Genomic DNA, 21249 nt, shown 5'->3' with positions numbered 1-21249 from the left:
CTGGCAGAAATTTTGACTCGATTGTAATTTTTTGACAGGGCCCTAAAGCAAACGCAGGATAGATAAGTCACCAATAAGATATACCTGCTCCCTTTCTACAAACTCTGTGCACAATGAATGACGTTCACTGTGCCGTCATGCAACCACCGAATTGATTATTGAAAAATAAGCGACCGTGACAGTTACTGTACTCTTCAGTGCAGTGTGCCTGCTTCGAACCCCGAAGAAGCTTCATATATATGCGCGGGCAGTTGGTTTTGTTTTTTATGTTTACATGACCCTGTATAGACCCCTGATCGTGAGTGCATTATAGGGATGATTCACATTTAAAGCGAATAATTGCTCATACTGGTGGCGGTGCCCCTGTTCGTCCGACCACGAGAAAAGTGTTGATAAAGTTGATAATGATAATGAGATCAAACGTGGTGCACTGTGTGTATCAGCAACGCTTAGTCTTTCATATGTCAGCAATGTAGACTCCACAGTGCTCTGGGAATCCCAAAGCGCCTCAAATTCTAGAACAGAAGTCACAGTTGATCATTGATTGTGATTATTTCAAGATCTTTAAGAGCTCCATTATGTGCACCGTGCTTTGAATTCTATTTGCCTCATCAACCAAGTAAAAGAAAAGGAATCCAGATTGTTTTACAGGTCTGTGATGGCATACGGATTTGAAATTGATTAATGTATGTAGGAAAAATCGCCATCATCAGGTTGCGACATGAATCAAGCGTTGTTGTTTATTGAGAAATAATTCCACAAAAAACATTTACTAACTCAATCGACCCGGTACCATTTGCTTGAGTGTTGGACATGCAGCCCCACGTCACAGAGGCAAGTATGTTCTATTGTGAAAGCAGAGTGCTTCTATACCTTAAGTGAAACAAAATAAAATTATAGAAAGCAGCACTGGAATCTGCAAATACAAATACAAAGAGGGCTCTGGGCTGCTGAACCTAACGTTGATGTTATCGCGTCATGCACTTAAAAGGTAGTTTAGGTGCTTCATTTCCACTGCTGCTGTGTCTGGAACTAAGCTGCGAAAGGTATAACGAAATGAAATCGTGCCACAGCAAATCGAAATATGATTCGTTATTGAGCCTTCACGCCACGAGAATGACCGTGACTCTGCATTGCTTTCGGTGAATCATCTCCTGCTAAATACGGCGTGAACACTCAAATCCAGCCCAGCGGTGACACTCAGTGATACTAACGATGTGCACGTTCTTTCAGAACTACAGGCAGTCACCATACGCCAGCTTTAGCTTTAAAGCTAATAACATCTGCACACACTGCACTGCCGTGCACCTTTTAGCTACACTGTATTTTTGCTATAGGGGCTAAGGCTAAGGGAGCGGAGCTTTGCTCATGGAGTTGTCTTACGCCAAGTAGTTCTGACATATCCGGTTTCAGTTATTTATTATTTATTTATTTATTTATTTATTTATTTATTTATTTATTTATTCGATACTGTTAATCCCATCAGGGATCGTGAAAGGAAGGGCATAAAAATACAGAGGTACAAAATATAGTAATGGCAATTAATCAAGTACATGAAAGAATATGATAGCAAAATTATGCATAACAAATTATACTATAGCAATAAGACAGACTGTGGAGCGTATGACAAGATTTTCGCGGACAAATAATACAAGTGAAACACAAACGGAAGGAGAAAAATTCGTAATGACATAAGAACACAGTAATTAGTCAGATGTAAGTAGCTTATGTTTCACACGTGTACTAAAAGCATTTAATGATGAATTATTAACAATGGATGTGTGTAAGGTGTTTCATTCGCGTATAGCACGAGGGAAGTATGAATATTTGAAAGTGTCAGTACGGAATGAAAACTCGTTTAGAGTGTGAGCGTGATTATTACGTGTTTGTCTTGTTTGCGATTTTGATATGTATCTTGAAGTGTCGATTTTTAAGTGATTGTGTATTAGCTGGTACATGGCTTTAAGGCGCGCTAGTTTTGCTCTGTTTTGAAGGGTGAGTAGTCCTGCCTGTTTGAGTAGTTCTGTTGGTGAGTTTGTCAACCTGTGTTTGTTATATATACATCTGACCGCCTTCCTCTGTACTGCTTCTATCTGTTTAGTAAGCTTGTTAGTGAAAGGAAACCAGACAACATTGGTATATTCTAGAACATAGGCATATTATGATTTCGCTTTCAATTACGCCTTTACTTGAAGCTAGTTTTTGAGTCGCCAATGACAACAAATATGTCCCTTTACACTACTGAAGGCCTATGTAAAAGTGAATTCTGGGTTAATAAATGCCCTACGCTACATTAGTCGTCGAAACAAGTGCATTGGATAAGCGTGCAGATAGAGGCGGTTAGTGGCAGCAGCAGCCTACGTACGCTTCGTGGGATTTGTGACAGATGTCGCAGCCATCCGCTTTGGGCGGCGTAATATAGTGAGTTTAAAACTCACTACACTAAGCTACACTGGCTCATGTTGTTATGTAATCTTGATGTGATATTATAGGGGAGATTTCGGTATTGGTATATTATCCCAGACCATGACATGCGAAATTTTTAAAGGGACTATATTCTGCGGCGCAGTGAATTGATGCATGTAGGCTCTGGCTTTGGTTTCGCCCCGACAAAACGTTGTCCGGGAGTATAGTCTCTGCACTGTTCGGTAGCAGACGCGCAGGCAGGTGTAGAATCCTCACCAGCATATATCGCTCCAGCGTAGACGAAGGTGGCCAGCAGGACAATTCCAAGCACAAGCAGAAAGAAAACAATGGCAGTGATACTCCCTCTGGCGTTGATGTCCCTGCATGGTTAGCATCAACATTTTTTTCCCCTTTGTTATCAGAACATGGGCTCTTTGGACAGATTAAGGAAGGCAAATGACAGTATGCAAGAATTTGATGAACACAATAGTCCTACAGAAACCACAATAATCCCAGTGTGCGGCAAGGGTTGAAATGACGGTCTCAATGCTGTCATTCTTCACTGTGTGAGCAAGGTGTCTAAGGATGCGTGAAGTAGAGCTTCAGTAAAAGAGAGAAACGCATAAGAAAAGACTCCAAGTGGACGCGTGTGCAGTCTCACATCGTCCTGCATGCTTCTAAGACTGCCGTGGGCTCTTGTATATATAAAATTGTGCAGAGGCTTACCCTGTTTCATCGGCTGAAATGAAGAGAAGTAACGTGAGACGTTTCGGAGTAAAGTGAAGCGTACGACACACCATATTTTACCTTAGGTATGCTGAACAATAATATTTTTGTACCCTTTTCTCCGCCAGCGTTATGTTTAGGCAGAAACGCAGGACAGCGGAGAAAATTATTCATTTTTCACGTTGCTCGGGTACAATATGTATATAATCATTTGACGGTATAGGATTTAATCATGCTATAAATTGTTAAAGCGAGAACCAGACTGGTCAGAATACTATATAATCCTTAGTGAATGTTGCTGTTTTAATAACAGCATTACTATGCTCTTATAGCTGGTCCAATTTAGCATCTGCATATTGTCACGGGTTCTTTCGCTACCCGGATGGCAGTCCAGAAGGACAGTGTCAAAGGATGGGGTTGGGACGCTGAGGCGCTAGAAGCAAAGAACAAATGTTTGACAGGGCAAAGTAGCGGCGGCCCAGAACCACGCGCACACCGCAGGATCTTCGTCTTCTTACTCTTCACAACCGGCACGGTTAGCACGGGTTACACTACTGCTCCCCCAGAACGGCGCACCGTTACGATGCGCGCACAGGCATAACTGAAACGTTAAAGCGAGCAGAACGCAGAGTAAGAATACGTGGTTCTAACGTTCACAGTAAGTTTTGAGGCGAACCACATGCACAGCTTCAGAATGAGGTGTCCGACGAGATGTGCACGGAACAATTTGAATCCCCTAGTATTTCACGTCGGTTATGCGGCGAACGACTTCGTATGGGACAAAGTAACGTTTTTGGAGCTGCTCACTGAGCCCGCGACTGAGAACAGGAGTCCACACCCACACTTTATCACCAGGTGTGAAATGAACCTCACGATGCCGAAGGTTGTACCTGCGTGCATCGACGCGCTGGCGGTCTTGGATAGGTAGTCGTGCTAACTGTAGGGCTTCATCCGCGTACTGGGTTACCAGTTGGACATCGTCGTAAGAGTAGGCCTCCGGCTGATGGGGAAGCATGGCGTCAAGCATGGTAATCACCTCTCGGCCATGCACCAGACGGAACGGCAAAAACCCGGTTGTTTCCTGAGTTGCGGTGTTATAAGCGAAAGTTAAGTAGGGAAGAATGTCGTCCCATGCACGGTGCTCGACGTCCACATACATAGATATTATGTCGACCATAGTCTTATTAAGGCGCTTAGTGCGCCCGTTCGTTTGGGGGTGGTATGCAGTAGTTTTTCGGTGGTGTGTGTTACTCAAACGCAAGGTGTCTGCCATTAGGTGGGACATGTACGCTGCACCGCGATTAGTGATCATGACTTCGGGAGCACCGTGACGGAGGACGATGGACTCGACGAAAAACTGCTACATCAGCCGCTGTTGCAGAAGGCAAAGCTCGCGATTCAGCATACCGCGTGAGGTAATCCGTGGCAACATTAATCCAGCGGTGTCCCGAGTTGGAGGTAGGAAAATGTCCGAGCAGGTCTATGCCTACCTGCTTGAACGGAGTCATAGGCTGCGGGGTGGGGTGGAGATGTACTGCAGGTTGTACGGGCTGAGTCTTACATCTTTGACATTCGCGGGCAGGTCCTGGTATAGTGATGAACAGTCTTAGCAAGTTGAGGCCAGTAATACTTAGAATGAATTTGTGCGAGTGTTCGGCTGTATCCCAAATGCCCGGATGCTTGGTCGTCATGACAGGCGTGCATAATTTAATTACGTAGGTCAGCCGGAACCACCAGTAACCAAGACCTCGTACTAGCTGCGAAGTTCTTTTTGTATAGCACATTGTTGCGAAGACGTAATGCGCGTAGAACGTGCAAGAAGACGCTTGGAATAATGCCTTCTTGACCTTCCAGATGGGCGATTACTTCAAGGAGTCAGTGTCATGTCGCTGCCGCGATGCCATATCGACCGTGCTTATGGTGCCTATAAAAGCGTCTTCATATTCGTCGTTTTGGCCATCAGATGCTGATTCTATAGGAGCTCTCGAGAGGCAGTCGGCATCTGTGTGCCTGCGACCGGGCTTAAACTATAGTAGCATCGAATTCTTGCAATCGGAGGGCCCACCAAACAAGTCGCGCTGAAGGGTCTCGCAGAGTGCTGAGCCAACATAGAGAGTGATGGTCGGTAACCACCTGAAATGGGCGTCTGTACAAGTGGGACTGAACTTATTAATCGCCCAAACTACCGCGAGGCATTCTTTTTCCGTGGTCGAGTAGTTAGTCTCTGCCTTCGATAATGTTATGTTAGCGCTTATGTTCTGCAGCCCAATCGTTGGCACCGCCCAGCTTCCCGATGTATACTTTTCCACAGGTGAAAGGGATTCGGTAAATAAGCGCTCTCTAAAAAACAATCAGAATTCACATCTACCTGTTCATTGCAAATCATGCGATATCAAGACAAAATGTGAACCGAAGTTCAAAGAAATTAAGATTTTAGGCAGGAGCAGGGATAATCTTGCCCATGAGCTGCTAGAGGCCTGGTATATAAAAAGACTTGTTTCAAAATGTATTAGTGAATCATTTCTCTCGCTGTATAGTTGTGAAGGTCGACAGTTAAATGTTGTTAGGTAGAGTAGACATAAATTCTTATGCATATGTTGCTGACTTTGTGGGAGCATTTGGATGTTGAAGAAGTTTGTATGTGGTGTTCCGAGAAAGAAGTTGGAGTCAGCGCCTGTCCTGTGTCTATTTGTGCCATTAGTGAGTGTCGTTTTGGTGCGCTATTAATGTTTCCTTTATGTGACTATGCACCAACTGGCCCTGCAATCAGTTTAACTGTAGTCGGCGGATCTCGAATAAGCCCGCCGAAAATGACACTCTTGACGCCCGGCATGAGTGCGCGCACCTTTTTTTCCTCGGTGGCACGGGTTCGGCTCGGACACTAAGTCGTAAGACGTCTTGAACAAAACTTGTCACTGTTTCATCAGGTCATTGTAATCTTCTTTGCAGAATGTCTTCTGCTCGCTGTCGCCGATATTGATTGGCGAACGTCCTTCGCTCTCTTCCTTACAGACATCTCAGAACGTAAGGGAGGCCTCGTGGTTTTCAAACCAGTGCCGAGCAGTACTGTCCAGTTAAAAATACAAATCCTGAAGACAGTTTTTGGCATTCCAGCCATTGCGGCGAGGCACACGTTCATACTGTTCCAGCCAATCCTCTACATCTTCGAAGGCATCGCCATGGATCGTGACATCCGTACGAGGAGCCGTCGGTAGACATACCACGGACGGTGTGAGAACGAGTCCGTCTGCTGACTTTGGGTCTTGGTACTCCAGGCCATTGTAAGTCGTGGGGAACCGGAGTTCGGCAACAGACCAAATTCAGGAGCAAGCCCTCTAAGTCACCGGCTGGTACGTATCTCGGCCTCCTCGTCGAAGAGGTGGCGGCTGAGACTTGGAGACGGACGCAGGGTAGCGGGCGTTGAGGGCCTGTGCTGCATTTACCCCGCACGTCCACTAGAATGTCACGGGTTCCTTCGCTACCCGGACGGCAGTCCAGAAGGACAGGGTCAAAGGATGGGGTTTGGGCGATGAGGCGCATGAAACAGAGACCAGCAAGGTGGCCAACTGGGATAAGTTGGCCACCTTGCCTGTGGAACTGCCTGTGGAGTCGTCGCCACTGCTTGTTGACCGAATAAAATGCGCGTTAAACAAGGCTACAACAAGTACATAGATGTCGATTGACCGGTTCCTGACTATCGGTCAGCTTAACTTGTGGCTGCTCGCCGACAAGCCCTGCTAGCAGCTTCACGAGACCCTACATCAGCTCAGCACGTACAAGGGTGAACCATATTACAGCTAAGGCTCGCAAGTATGAAAGGAATCTGGCACGACAGCAGTGGTATACTTGGTGTGAGTTGTTAAAACCAATTCATCAAAAGCATCTCTCTGGCGAACTTTCCGGGCAATGGAACAAGGTCACCGTCGTCCCGACGCCGCGACTACCACATGCTTCGCAGCTAACTTGTGTTCGCACGATTTTGGCAGAGAAGCGGCACGGAAGGTTTTTCCAAAATAGAATGTGTTGCCTCCCTCAACTACAATTTCTAACGTGTAGGGATTCCAGCACACACAGGCAGACTGCCAACAGCAGACGACACCGATGGTATTGCCTGTCCTTTCACTATGCCTCAATTGCTTGTGACAATAGATTAGGCCAAACAGAAGACATCACCAGGTCCGGATGCCATTTCATACGAAGTCTACAAGAACCTCAGTAACGCTGTACTACCTCAACTTCTGGACACCATTAACAAGCCGAGGTAGCCCAGAATGTGGGGCCCCAGTAGGTCCGATGTAGGCAAGTGGGGCTAGGGCAACCATCATAAAACCTGCATCGGTCCCCGATGGGGCGAATGTGGGGAATCACCATTTGGGCTATCCCCTGTTCCTTCTGCATGGGTCCCATAGCAGCGATGCTCGGGCTAATGCAGAGCACATTTCTGCATCCAGATCGCAAGGGTCCTTTGTCGGTTATTTAAGGGCAATCCAACCGAAATGTGGGCTCTTTATGGGAAAGCACTCATAGATCGGAAATGAGGCCGCCCCCATAAAATCTTTGTGGGACCTACATTGGCCGTAGTGGGGCAAAAAAACGGACATGCCCACATACTGCCCCAATCGGCGCCTTGTAGGTTACTTGAGGGCGGGTGAAATATAAATAAGAGCTCAGTTTGGGCAAGCCCTCGCCAAACCCAATTGAGGCAGCCTTAGCTAAACCGCTTTAGGTCCCACATAGGCTGTAATGGGGCTGGAAGGCGGGCGTGCCCACATGGTACCAAAATTGGTCCTTTGTGGAAAACTTAAAGGCACGTGCAACCACAGGTGGGCTCTAGGCTCGAAAACAACACCCAGCCCAATTTGGGCTACCCGCACAAAACTGTTTTATATCCCACATGGGCCGTAATAGGGCTGGAAGGCGAGCAGGCCCGGGTGATACCAAAATCGGTCCCTTGTGGGGAATTTGAAGGCACGTGCAACAGTTAGTGGGCTTTAGATTCAAAAACAACGCCCAGCTCAATTGGGGCTGCCCCCACAAAACCGCTGTAGGTCCCACATCGGCCGCAATGGGGCTAAAAGGTGTGCATGCAATTGTGTAATGATTCTTTGCAACCTTTATTTGTATTAGATGCTGCCCTTTATTATCATTATAGATGATTTGTATATCAGTTATTGCCATGTTTAGTCGGTTATAAATATTAAGTGGCTTTAGTTCTCGCGCTCATGCAAATTGGGCTAAAAATACTAAAACATACTGATTCTTAACTGTTGCTCCTAATATGATTGCTGTGGATAGCCTGCAACACTTCGTATAAAATTACTGTTCAGAACAAACATCTCCACAGCCTCAACAAGATGTACACGAAGTCATTTAGGCTAGATTAATGTTAAGAATTTTTGTAAAATTTAATATTGTGGCTGTTTAGAAAGGGCAGATATGCATAAAATGATTACTTAATTATGAGCATAAATAGTGATTGGGAAAACTTAGACAAGGACTTCCCATCAATTTCCTTCGTCGGACCCCTATGAGAATAATGTGGGCAAGCCCAAGTGCGGCTTGTGCTATAGAGCCCGCATCGGTCCTATGCCAATACCTGAGGGGCTAGCCGAAATAAAAATATAAATGTTCATCCAGAGCGGCTGCCCGAATCTGTCCAAAGTAGGACTATCGTAGGGAGTTGGCGGGATGTGTCCCTTTGGCAATTCGGGAAAAATGTGGGCAGCCCCGCAAGGTCAGCCTGCATCGGTCCCTAGTGGGGCCCATCGGGGCTTTGTCGACAGCCCCCTTCAGGCCTACGTCGGCCCCCCTTGCTGCACCCACAATGAGCCCACCGGGGCTGTCCTGCATTGCCTACATCGGACCTACCAGGGGCCCCCTTTCATAGCCCACTTTGTGCTACCTGGGAGGTTTGTCTACACGGCTCTGTACCCGAGACCTGGAAATCAGCCATTGTGATCCCAAATACACAACAAGGGAAGCCACCGACGTATATCGGCAACTTTCGGCCGATTTTTCTAACAGCAACACTGTGCAATCTGACAGAAAAAACGTAGCCACACGATTGTCCTGGTGGCTGGCGCAGCACGGTTTCTACCACCCCGCACAAATTGGCTTCCGTCCATCCCTAGGCACTGAAGATGGGTTGGTTGTTTTGGTCTAGAAAGTTCTGTTGTCAACTCGCAGCCGTAATGTGCGCACCAGTCTCGCCATGGATGTCGAAAAGGCGTATGGTAACATTAGCCACGACGCCATTTTGAGTTGTATTGACACGATGCATTTCCCTCCTAAGGAACACAGTTTCGCAAAATCCTTCCTTCAAAACAGAAGATTTGCAATAAGGCTTAATGGCGATTCCATCGGATCATTTGTCCCTGTTCGTGGCGTACCCCAGGGCTCGGTACTGTCACCAATGCTGTTTAACATTGCCTTCATTCCCGTTTCATGGCGCTTGCATAATGTCCCTGAGGTCACCTTTTTGATCTATGTTGATGATATTACGGTGTGGAGTACACACCATGACATGTTTACTCAAGCGGCAGCCTTGCAGTCAGCCTTGGATACTACTGCCAACTATGTTAAATCTGTCGGCCTAGAGTTTTTCAGCAAAACTATGTTCAAGTCGATCGCCAACCGCTGGCGTCACCGTTAACTCGCGGCGACGTCGATCCGTCTCCAACTATCTGGAATCACCTTTCATGAAAGAGAGACATTGAAAATTTTGGGATTATCGATTCATCAGTCGGAAAAGAGAACCGCCTGGCTTTCTCAGGCTAAAAACAGGCGATGTAGACCTTGAGCCTAATAAGACGTATTGCTCCTAAATCCTGTTGCGCTCGCTCCACGTCGCACGGGGTTTGAGGACAGCGGTTCTGCAGCCACGCCTCATTTATCAAGCACAGTTTCAGAACTTGACAAGAGCTCTATGGGATTGCCTAGAAGCAGTAAATAGAGAGGCTATGAAAACCATCTGTCTCCCCTGCATCACACCGGTCGTGGCTCTACAAGAGAACGCTCAGCTCAACACATTGGATGAAGTAGTACAGCAACGCCGTGATGCTCGTAGCCATAAGGCAACCCTTTTGCACTCACCGCGAGCACTCCGGGCGTATGCTACATCGCACACCATATTGTCGCCGACATCGCCAGTTCTTCCCCCATGAAATTTTTCAGCTGAGCGAAAACAAACCTACTGACCTTCATAGACAAACGACATCTTATGCGGCATCATCCCTTCGTGAAAGGATCGCAGAGAAAGACACCAAGCTGCCCCAAGGCTCAAAAACTGCATATGTAGATGCCAGCGTTGACGGATATGAAATGACAACTGCAGTTCATTGTCCTTGTAAGCCGGCGCTTAATAGCACATACAGATATCAATTTGCAGCACCTCCTTCTTCTTTCTGTGCTGAGATGGCTGCTATCCAAGATGCTCTTCGCTCTCTCTTCGTCACGACCTTACTACCTACAGCCAAAATTGTCATCCGCACCGACGCCCTACAAGCAATATGGCTGCTCCGACGCGTCAGTGGCAGCTCAGAAATCTGCCAGAATATACATCGTCTGGCGGCTCGCATCTCGCAAACCATTCGAATTGAGTAGGTACCACGTAACCTGCTCAGTTCGCAAACCTCTGCAGATTCTGCAACCCACCAGGCGACTCTACCTTCATCAATGACACGCTTTCTCACTATGGATGATGTCACTCTGCTTCTCACAAGAAAGTAGCCCCTATGGCGCCGCACACGTGCTCTTGTCCCACCGTGTGCGGTAACCCTCCCCAGCGGTCTTACCCGCGCTGAGGAGGTTGCGCTACGGAGGATCCGGGTCTGGGTTGCCCTCACACCTGCTGTGACACGAACATGGCCTCAATAACGATAGTTATATCAACGTCCAGGATTTGCTGTATACAAGTCACAAGATCACGAGGCAGATGTTCACCACTTGTGGGTTTGCCCGGCACTGAAGCCGACGAGAATTCGGCACCTGTCAGCAGTGGGCCTATCGGCGAACTACTCATCTTCATTTGCTGCATGAACGCAAGGGCCTTATCATGGCTCTCTTGAACTTTATTGTAACAGCCAACCTTGTTTCTTTCATATATCACCCCTTATCGCCCTCTTAATTTTTAAACATTCCATTATGCCCTGAGGCAAAAAAAAACGTTATTAAAAAGGTTGCTTGACCAGGCAAAGGAGTGGCGGCCCAGAACCACGCGCACTCCACACGATCTTCGTCGTCTTCCCCCTTAACAACTGACACGGATCTTCGTTTTCTTCCCCCTTCACAACCGACACGGTTAGTAAGGATTACAATATTTCACAAACCGGAATGCCGATACCTGGAGCTATGCTTAGGCGTAACAGAGAATCAATCTTTTCCCCGCAACATCTGCGCATCCGCATCGCGCTTTTTTACTACCCCGGTGGCTCCGTTCGAGATTCACGACCACGCAACCGCACTACCACTTCAATGTGGTTACTTCCGAGAACAGCAGCGGACTGAAACGGCTTTCGCACATCATTGCTGTAAATGTTTAAAGTAATAAATAAATGTGAAATCCCGCTAGAATTCTGCAAACATCACCTAAGAGGCTCTCTTTTGGCTACACCGAGAAGCAATATTTCGCACTAGGCGTTTAATGATTGTTGTGCTCCTGTGTTCTTTACGTGTTTTTTGGCGTTCAATGCTTCCACTTAGCAGACATTTTGAAAGAAACAGGAGATCGCCGCCTTCAAGCAAAAGCAGACATCTCTTAGCAAATGGAGGGTTCCCGCCTCAATGCAAACCGTCAGCGAGGAAGACCTCGATCCGTGCATCGGACATTCTACACCACAAATATGGATTGCGCCTTCTCAGATGAGAAAAAGATGTGTCTGTGTTGTTTATTTCTCTGTTCTTCATAGTTATGTGTGTGCTTGCGCATGAATTGCGATGCAGTGGAAACTCAAATATCCTGTGCTTCATGCGTACCGAGAAACTACTGCGAATGACAACATCTGTGATGACTGGCCAGCCTTCATCCTGGGCGCGTAAGGTCTGGCACCTGTGTACATGGGTTATCCCGTCGGATGTACGAGCGAACTTTGCGCGGCAGCTCAAATATTCCTTTCTTGTCAAACAATCAAGTAACCTAAGAAAGGCGAATCCCCCACAAGGAATGCATCCAATCTGATTCAGCGATTCTACCACAAGGCAAATTCCTAGAAAAGGCTATGCTGATTAGAGGAATAGGAGAGAGGAATGGAAAATCGTATTTAAGTGCGCAGGACTATACCCTTCTTAGCTTCGCACCATTCATGTCGTTTTCCTGTCACTGCACCCAGCAACAATGTCACCAAGAAGTTGTTGCTGGGTGCAGTGATAAAAAAATCTTGGTGGTTTTTCTGTCTTGGTAATATATCTTGATGATTTTTTTAACGCTCCGGTTTCCTCTATCTCCAGTGAAGAAACTACCGCTGGGCTGAAGTCACAGCAGCAGATAAGGAGGGTAAAACAGGCATGGAGCTCATAGTATTTAATTTTATATACGTTAATGTGAAGACACCCACATACTTACTTGGCAGACTGCATTCATGCGGAGAGGAGTGAAAGCTAGCGAACATGGTGCACTCGTAAAATGGAACGTCCTCTGAAACCGAAAACACATTCGATGCAAAGTGCGGCTGGGATTGATTTCGCTTGTTCAAACAAGTGAAAAACGAACTTTTACGGCCTGGCGGAAGAGATGTAACGTAAAACATAGCATTGCATTGCACGCTCACGCCTTGAGTAGATAGAACTAATGTTAAAGGCCAGTTTATACGACGGATGGCATCTCAGGAGTCCGCGAGCGTATGAGCACTACGCCACGTGTTGACGTCATTGGCGTCTCCTAGCTCGTAGGCGGCAAAGTCATCTCAAGCCAAAAACAGCAGCATGTGTTACTCGCCTAAAAACGCAGGGGTGGTCCACTACTTTGTTATTAGAACTACACCTTCAGTGCACGGAAAGAGTGTTATTTTTGTTTTGTTTTTAACGAAGGGGTGGCGTTTTAGCATTGTCATCAATATGGCATGGTTGGCTTGGAATGCCATTACCTGGCAATTTCCTCTTCTGTACACGGGGCAGGTGCCTTCACCATGGCTGTCAAAGCCGTGATAGGGCAGAAATTCGATTGAGCACTGCAGAATATTGTAACAATAATGCGGCGCCCATCCCCTCTGACATCTTCGCACAGCCTCCTCGACCACCATTCCTCGAACTGAGAGAGCAAAACTTTTAAAAACAAAGAGAGAATGAACCAAAAGGCAAGCAAGGCTACCAGAGCAGAATCTTCAGTCTACGCAGTAATCCTCGTGGAGACTCGTCCACCGCCCGCGGACATAGAGGAGCTAGTCTCCACTCTACGCAGTAATCTTCGTTGATACTCGTGCGTGGAGACTCGTCCACCGCCACCGGACATGGAGGAGCTAGCGACGTCGGGTGATGTGGTGCTCCGTCCACGGACGGTTAGTCCACCATGTGAATCGGCCTTAAAATTGGCATAAAAGTGGCATCCACCGCACGCCTATGTAAGAGGTCGATGCGTCTGTTAAAACCGAGCCTCGTTGTAGGACAGCCTTGCCATAAGAAAACGGTGACCATTGGTTAACTTTAAAGAACAAAACGAAGGAGCAGTTCTTCTCACCTGAGGTGGAACCGGGAAGAAGAATTGTGTGGAAATACGCGCTGTGGTAATGACCAAAACCAGAAGGTCACAAGCTCCTGGGCGTCGCAGGGTCGATGGCTAGAAACGAGGAAAAATGGCTGATGTCGGCCAGTTCTGAAAAACACCTAAGGCTTCGCTGCAGTGGCTGTGACAGACTGCTTCTTTTTCACTGCTAGCGTACAAGCAGCGACTCCATCACTAAAAAAGGCACGGGGGAGAAATAAATCTGAGAATGAGGATGCATAAGGAAAAAAGGACGCTCAAATTTATCTGCATAACCTCATTATTTATCCAAATCGTTATAGCAACAATAATTCCCATTTCATAAGCTTTAAAGATCACCTAAAAATTATCAGAACTGCTTTGGCAACACTAATTTCTAAAGTTGTGAGGACGGCCTGAAAATTTATAGAAACTGTTTTAGCAATGGTAATTCATAATACGTTATTTATTAGACAGTCTAAATCGGCATAATGAATTCTGTTCTTACAATGCAATGAACTGTGATCAACCCACACTGTGGGTATGCGCCTATGCACCGAGGGAGAAGAAGTAGAAGGCCGCTCATCATCACCTTATGCTTCAGCAATGGAACCCATATACCACTGCTTTTTCGTTTCGTGATTTTTAAAGTTTTTAAATTTAAATTTTAACTTTTATATTTAAATTTCTATTTCAAATTTCATTTTTTCATTTGAGATACCTGTAAGATACTAGACATTGCAAATACACATCAGTAATAAATGCGAAAATGCATTCACTAAAGTGGCCCCTATCATCATGATGATAATAATGTGATTATACCTTAAAATGTGGGTGCACGAGCTGTGTGCCCAAGCAGTTTGCATTAGAGAAATATCACAGGTATGGAGAGCGCTGGTGGCGTTGCCTTACTACTTAGCTCTGGAGACCAATTGCAACGAATGGTTCATGACCTAGACAGCCAAAGCAGAACGGTAGGCTATAGCGCTTAATATGCAGAAGACTGAGGTGATATTGAACAGTCTGGGAAAGGAAATGTAGATTGAAATAGATAGCGAAGCATTGGCAGTGGTAGGTGTATATGTCTACTTAGGCATGGTAACAACCGCACAGCCGTGCCATGAATTAGCGAATTAACTTGGAGAATAAGATTGCGAAGAAGCGCATTTGGATGCTACTCGCACATTGTTACTAGCAGCTTACCGGCATTGCTAAAGATGCATATGACAGTTCCGTTTTGAAAGTATTCACCTATGAGGCTGAAACGTGGAGGCTAAAGTAAAAGGTCCTACTCAAGTTGAGGACAACGCAGAGAGGCATTAAATGGAAAATGTTAGGTCTAACGAAAAGAGAGTGTGCCTGCGGAGTGGGTCAGAGTCATATCTTGAGTTAATGATATTTTAGTGTAAATCAAGAAATCGGCTTGGACAGGACTTTAGTTCGAAGAGAGCATCACCGGGGGTATCTAAGAGCAACCAGTTGTATTTAAATGGAAGGAAAGCCTAGTAGGAGTCAGCAAAAAGATAGGTTCGTGAATGCGGTTAATGAATTCGCAGGGCTCAGGTTAATCCACCCTAACTCCCGATTGCTGCGCAACGTTTTTGAGAATATGGGACCGCCTATGAATGTAAGGGATGGCGGCAACGTTTCTTTCTGGTATCCATGTTTTTCTGGCATACTTTGTCAGAATGCCTTCGGCCATATACACAAGATGGGAAGGGTAGCTGCCGCATTCGAACCGCTTACACTGTAGTAGTGTAAGAACGCGTTAAAGAACAGTGTTCTTTAACGTGCACTGACATCGCACAGCACACGGGCGCCTTGCTTTTCGTCTGCTTGGAAACGCTGCCGCCGAGGCCAGGATGCGATCCCGCGTCCTTGGGAACAGCAGTCGAACGTCGTAACCACTGCGCCATTCCGGCGGCTTCAGTTGCATCCCCCCCCCCCTCCGAAAAAAAAAACTGGTAACGTGCCTAGATCTGTCAACCGGTTTTCATTTATTTGGATTCTTTTTTTCCCGGGTTCGATACCGACCACCTGCGGCTGTGTCTCGATGGAGGCGAAATGAAGACGCGTCCATGTACTTTCCGATGTCAGCCAGGTTGAAGATCCTCAGGGGTCGAAATTTCTCCGAAGACCTCCACAACAGCTTTTTTTTTTCTCTTTCCACTTCCACCACCAGCTTCCTCCCTTTCCTTATGGCACGCTTCGGGTGGCCACAGCTGCGTGTATGAAAGTTACTACGCCTTTCTCTTCCTGTTAACGAATTATTATTATTATCATCATTAATACCATGTGGGTGTCCCCGCATCGAGTGATGTACGAACATTTATTCCTGTTATTAAGGCACATATCTAGTGCGACACACGGCGCCTTCCGCCTCGCACTCGCGATTGAATGATCTAAATCATCTTTATTTACAGTATTGTGGACCATGTGGGTGGGCCGCTAGTCCGGTAGTCCACTAGATATTGCTGTCGCGTTTGCCCTCCCCTCCAACCAGTGCTGACAGTTAGGATCATACTGAGCAGAATAGCCTGCCACTGCTCTTTCGATGGGTTTGGAATGGGCTCTACTAATGGGTTGAATTAGCATGCCAAAACCACGTGGCAAAGTTTAGCTACCTCTCCACAGTATGGGCACTGCGGAGAGCATAGTGAAGGGTACCACTGGGGTAACCTAGCTGGCGTTGAATATGTGTTTGTTTGTCGTCGTCTAAGGGTGTTTTCTTCTAACTTGTTAAGAGATTTATGTGGTGTTGTGTACACGTGCCTGGCTGTTCTGTATGGCGCGAGATATTCAGCATACACTGCTGAAACTATTAAAGCAGAGCACCCTCCATGGCTATCAGGAAGAAACGCCCTGTACAGAAGAACTCGGACATGCCTGTGGGCGGCTTCGTTTCCTCCTGTTGTTTCCAGGCTACCTGGAGGTGCCAGGTTCGATCGCCGGTGCAGGAGGGTACCCACCGGTTTCCAGTGGGTACAAGATTTCCCCTGGCCTGGTACTTGGCTCTTCTGGGTGAAAATGCTTGAGAAATGGCTCAGTCGTGCTACAGTATGATTAATAACGTTTTATTTAGGTAAGCAGAAAAGCCATTAGCAGTGGACTATGCTCTGTCACGGAGGATTTGTGCGCAGCGGTTAGTCAATCTTTGAAGGGGAAGTCTCTTTAGTTTCGCGGCTTCGTAGTGTTGCTTGTGCTTCTCATATTGATGCAGTTCGTCTACTGCTGGGTCATCTTGAACTAACCTTCGTGGGCTAAGCTTGCCACGTATCAATATGTTCAAGAACTCACGCTTGGATCGGTTGCTTCATGATTTAAAAAAGAATACTGCGCGACGGACGAGGACAGATCAGACAAACAAATCGCATGACAAGTTGCTACGTGGACCAGCTGCTGGCCCTGTTGTTTTGTGTGCCGCCAGTATATTATAGGCGCCATGACCAGGGTACGTACAGCTGCGGATATAAGTAAACGGAGCACGCTTTTCCACAAAAATTAAAGTCACCCTTTCTGAAGCTGAGGTAAGAAAACGTTTGTCCAAATAAAAGGGCACTGGCGTCTACTACCGGTTCGCACATACCATGGCCGCCGGTTACAGTTATGCAACGCGTGAGGATCTTCCGAAAGGAATAGCGTGCTTTAGTACATGTTGCTCGGCATCGTTAACGATAAGAAATGCCCAGCGGCGCCTTACGAAGGTGTGGATGACCTCAGACAAAATAGCACATACCCACTGCGGCGGATTGGTCAAATATTAATGGTCAAGTACTGGTGTATCCAGAAAAATTTGGTATTTAACTAGAATCTGGGCAAAGAATAAACAGGAAAAGAGAAAGTAATGACGGCTTGCCTTGCATAGGAATTTGCCAGTTTAAATTCTGTAATCATTAATTGAATCGCAAAGTGGCTTTAAGAAATATCCCTTGACGCTTACCCCGAAAGGGAGGGAGAACAGAAGTAGTTAGAAGAAGGCCTAATCTTGAAAGGGGAGTCGCTAAGTAAACTTTCCGGAGAGATACAAACCGCAGCCAGACGAGAAAAAAAAAGATCTATGGATTCAATTTATTTTGCAAGACTCACAGAGGTTAGTAACAGATAGCCCCAACGACATAAATACAGATTTAGTTTCAGAAATTTGCTGCGCAAGAGAAAGACACTTCACATTGCCTTGAAGTGTACATGCGTCCGCGCCAAAGCTATCTATGGTGTTGGTAATCCGGTGCAGAAAGGAGAGGCTCGTGACTGAGGTAATGGAGAAGTTGGAAATTTCGAAACCGTTCTAAAGTTAAGTAAACGGCATTAGGCATGCACGGAGCAAGAGGCTTACCAAGGGCGGATTGTGCTAAAAAATCTTCCCTTTCATTAAATGTATGCCACAGAGACTAGGGAACCGCAAAAAGCGAAAACCTTACATAAATTGACTTCTTCGCTTTTTCTGATCTTTCACCACACGGATGGAGCTATCTAAGCGAAACGAAGAGGCGTCCGTGTGCTGTGCGATGTCAGCGCACGTTAAAAATCCTCAGTTGGTCGAAATTATTCCGTAGCCCTCCACTACGGCTCCTCTTTCTCTCTTTCCACTTTCACTCCCACCTTCCTTCCTTAACTGGAGGTGTCGACAGAAAACAAGTGAGGCAGTTGCCGCGCATTTCCCTTCCTGTAAATCAATCAATCAATCAATCAGTACCACATACGTCGAGCAGACGCGAAGGGCAGCCGAAGGGGGAGAAAAGGGACTGGTAGATCGGCGCATCTTTGGAGACATTGTCCAGATACCAAGAGGCGGTTTGGGCACGTGTTACAACACTAGGGGAGAGTCGGGAGGAATGGGACACTTTTAACAAATATATTTTTAGCTTTTTTTATTTTGAATACAAACAGATGTTTTATAATTTAAAATATAAAGCAAAACTTGTTGCACAAGTTCTGGGAAGCAATGTTTGCTACCTCTTCAAAGGCAGTTTTAAAAAGCAATTTACAACCACCAAAATCTGTCCCATTCCACCCCCACCTTAGGGTGGAGTGGGACACCACTTGGGAGGAATTGGACATGTGTAATGCTGTAGTGACAACTTCATTAGCGAACATTATAAACTGATAGTTCGACTTCAAACTTGAAGCAGGACTGCAGGCGCTTTGTTGCCCCGACAGTAGTCGGCACCGGCAGTTTCATAACAATGTCGGTGATTGGTACAGTTGCTCTATCTTCGTGAAGAGGAAAGTAAAACTGGGAGCTCTCATCTTTCTTTCGAAGAAACCGGACACTGACGTCCAACTTCTCACAGCTCTCGACTCTGCCCGCGTAATGGAGGACAGATTTTTTTTCACAGAACCTGACAAGGACAAATTCACTTTTTCCACTCTAAAGCCTTAATTCGGCCATTCGACCTCAGAAATTTCGTGCCTCTCATCATCGACCCTTGACATGTCACTGCCCGAATCGTCAAAGGCAACGGCAACAGTTTCTTCGTCACTCGAAGAGCTTATATCCATTTGACGACGCCGTTTCATTTTTGGACGAGTAGTGGCAGCAATCTTAGCTGCCTTTGAGCTCTTTTTTTCAGACTCCGCCGTGCAAACCTCTCCGCAGTTGCTTGTTCAATGGCACGTTTCACTGGGGTATCTGTAAGCACTTTGGTGCTACCCTTCTTCCTTCCTTTTTGCCCTGACTTGCGTGGCGTAGCCTTTTTATAGGGCCTGAGGTCGCTTGGAATAATGCGACTGGAAGAAGGAACTGACGTCGATGCACCTTCATTGGCCGTGGGCGTGAAGACATCATTGAGGATGTTTCGAGCTGCGTTAGTGTCCGTCTCCGAGTTCAGAACTTTCCCTTGAAGGCTTGATCCATCCATTTCACATATTGCGGTAGCTGGCTGTGGTGACAGCACTCCACTAGGGGAAGCTTCGGGTCTGTCAGTCACTGAAGACATCATGTAGTCGTCCTCAGTGAAGGGCTCGCTATTGAAAGGCCAAATACCTGTTTTGTGGAAACCCGAGATTATATTCTTTTGTGTTACTGTTAATACGTAGGCGGATCCCACTAGTTCTCCAGCGTCGTATATGGAGATGGCCTTCCCTGGATTATTTATAAGCCAGTCATTGCATGCAGCGTTGTAGCGAGATTTGAATGGTCCATACACAGATACATCAAGTGGCTGCAAGCGGTGGCTACAGTGTGGAGGAAAGGTCAGCAGAATGATGCCACTTTCTTTGGCCTTGTTGATGGTGTTGATGTTGACATGGCTTTCGTGATTGTCAAGGATTAGAAGAATAGGTTCTTCCTTCGAGCACTTTGTATGTGTCACAATGTGCTGTAATGCCAGTACAAACAGCTCGCCGGACATCCATCCTGACCTGCTTGCCAATCCAAGACTTCCGGCTGAGGCGCCCTTCAGGAAAAAATCTTTAAATCTCACTCGTGGAAAAATGAATACCGGTGGCAGAGCATTTCCTATGGCATTGACAGTGCATAAGACGGTCACCAGTTCACCGCGTTCTGCAGATGTGACCTGGCCAATTTGTTTCTCTCCTCTTGCTGCGATAATCTTTGGCGGATTGTGGTTAGTTGTGAAGCCTGTTTCGTCACAGTTGTAGATGCGGTCTGGAGTTACCTTGTGTCGGTCGTAGACGCCTTTCAGATTAGAAAGGAAAGCATCGACGTTGTGCGTATTGAAGCCTGTTGCCCCGCCAAGACTGGTGGCTTCCGGCGATCGAAGCGACAGTTCAGGATGACGGTCCATAAAGCCCAGAAACCAGTCTCTTCCAGCTAACTTGTTGACTTCCCATGATGATGGGCACTTCAGACTTAATGCTGTTGCAAACTGGTATGCCAGGGAACAAACGTGCATTCTTGTTAGTCCATAGTGCATCTTGCTTGCCTTCAGCAAATATTCTTTCAAAAGTACTTCATCTTCTCCTGTGAAGACGATACCGCAGACCAAGTTGGAGTTGAACAAAATACTGTCTCTCGCACTACAACCCTTGTACTTCTGTACTGCTCGACCAAGGGCTGATTTTGAGATTTTAAGAGCTTCTGCTACGGCCCTTATACTTTTTTTTTCTTCGCAAACTAATCTCACAGCATCCAGCATCAAGCTGTTCGTCGTTCGAACCCTCTCGGGATGCTTTTTCTTGTATACCCTTGGCATCTTCCTGAAAATTCAAATGGAACAATAGCATGCAAATGTAAACAAGCACCCTCACAAAGCTCAAAAATGTCGGCTTTGTCTAATTTGTTGCGTGCATTGAACAGCGCTACAGCTGTAGCCAACTAGTTATGCCCTTCTCCCGGGAGGCTCACGTTTCAAATTGCGTCTTTATTTTCCCATTTGGAGTGCCCTAGCGTGAATTTTCATCTAACCAGCATATCTTCAATCTCATGCCATTTTGATGGCACCGAATAAATATTACCTCAAAACATGAAATAAACAAAAATAACT

At 46.4% G+C, this 21249-nt stretch overlaps 1 pseudogene; it reads right to left on the bottom strand.

The window, feature by feature from the left end:
• Positions 1 to 18887: 18887 nt before the first annotated feature.
• Positions 18888 to 20183, bottom strand: LOC146181087 (uncharacterized; annotated as a pseudogene).
• Positions 20184 to 21249: the final 1066 nt, after the last annotated feature.

The sequence above is a fragment of the Amblyomma maculatum genome, chromosome 8, assembly GCF_055883805.1.
Source record: "Amblyomma maculatum isolate TAMU_Amacu chromosome 8, ASM5588380v1, whole genome shotgun sequence".
NCBI lineage: Eukaryota > Metazoa > Arthropoda > Arachnida > Ixodida > Ixodidae > Amblyomma > Amblyomma maculatum.
Note: the sequence above shows the minus strand (reverse complement) of the source record. Positions and strands in the feature narration are given on the sequence as shown.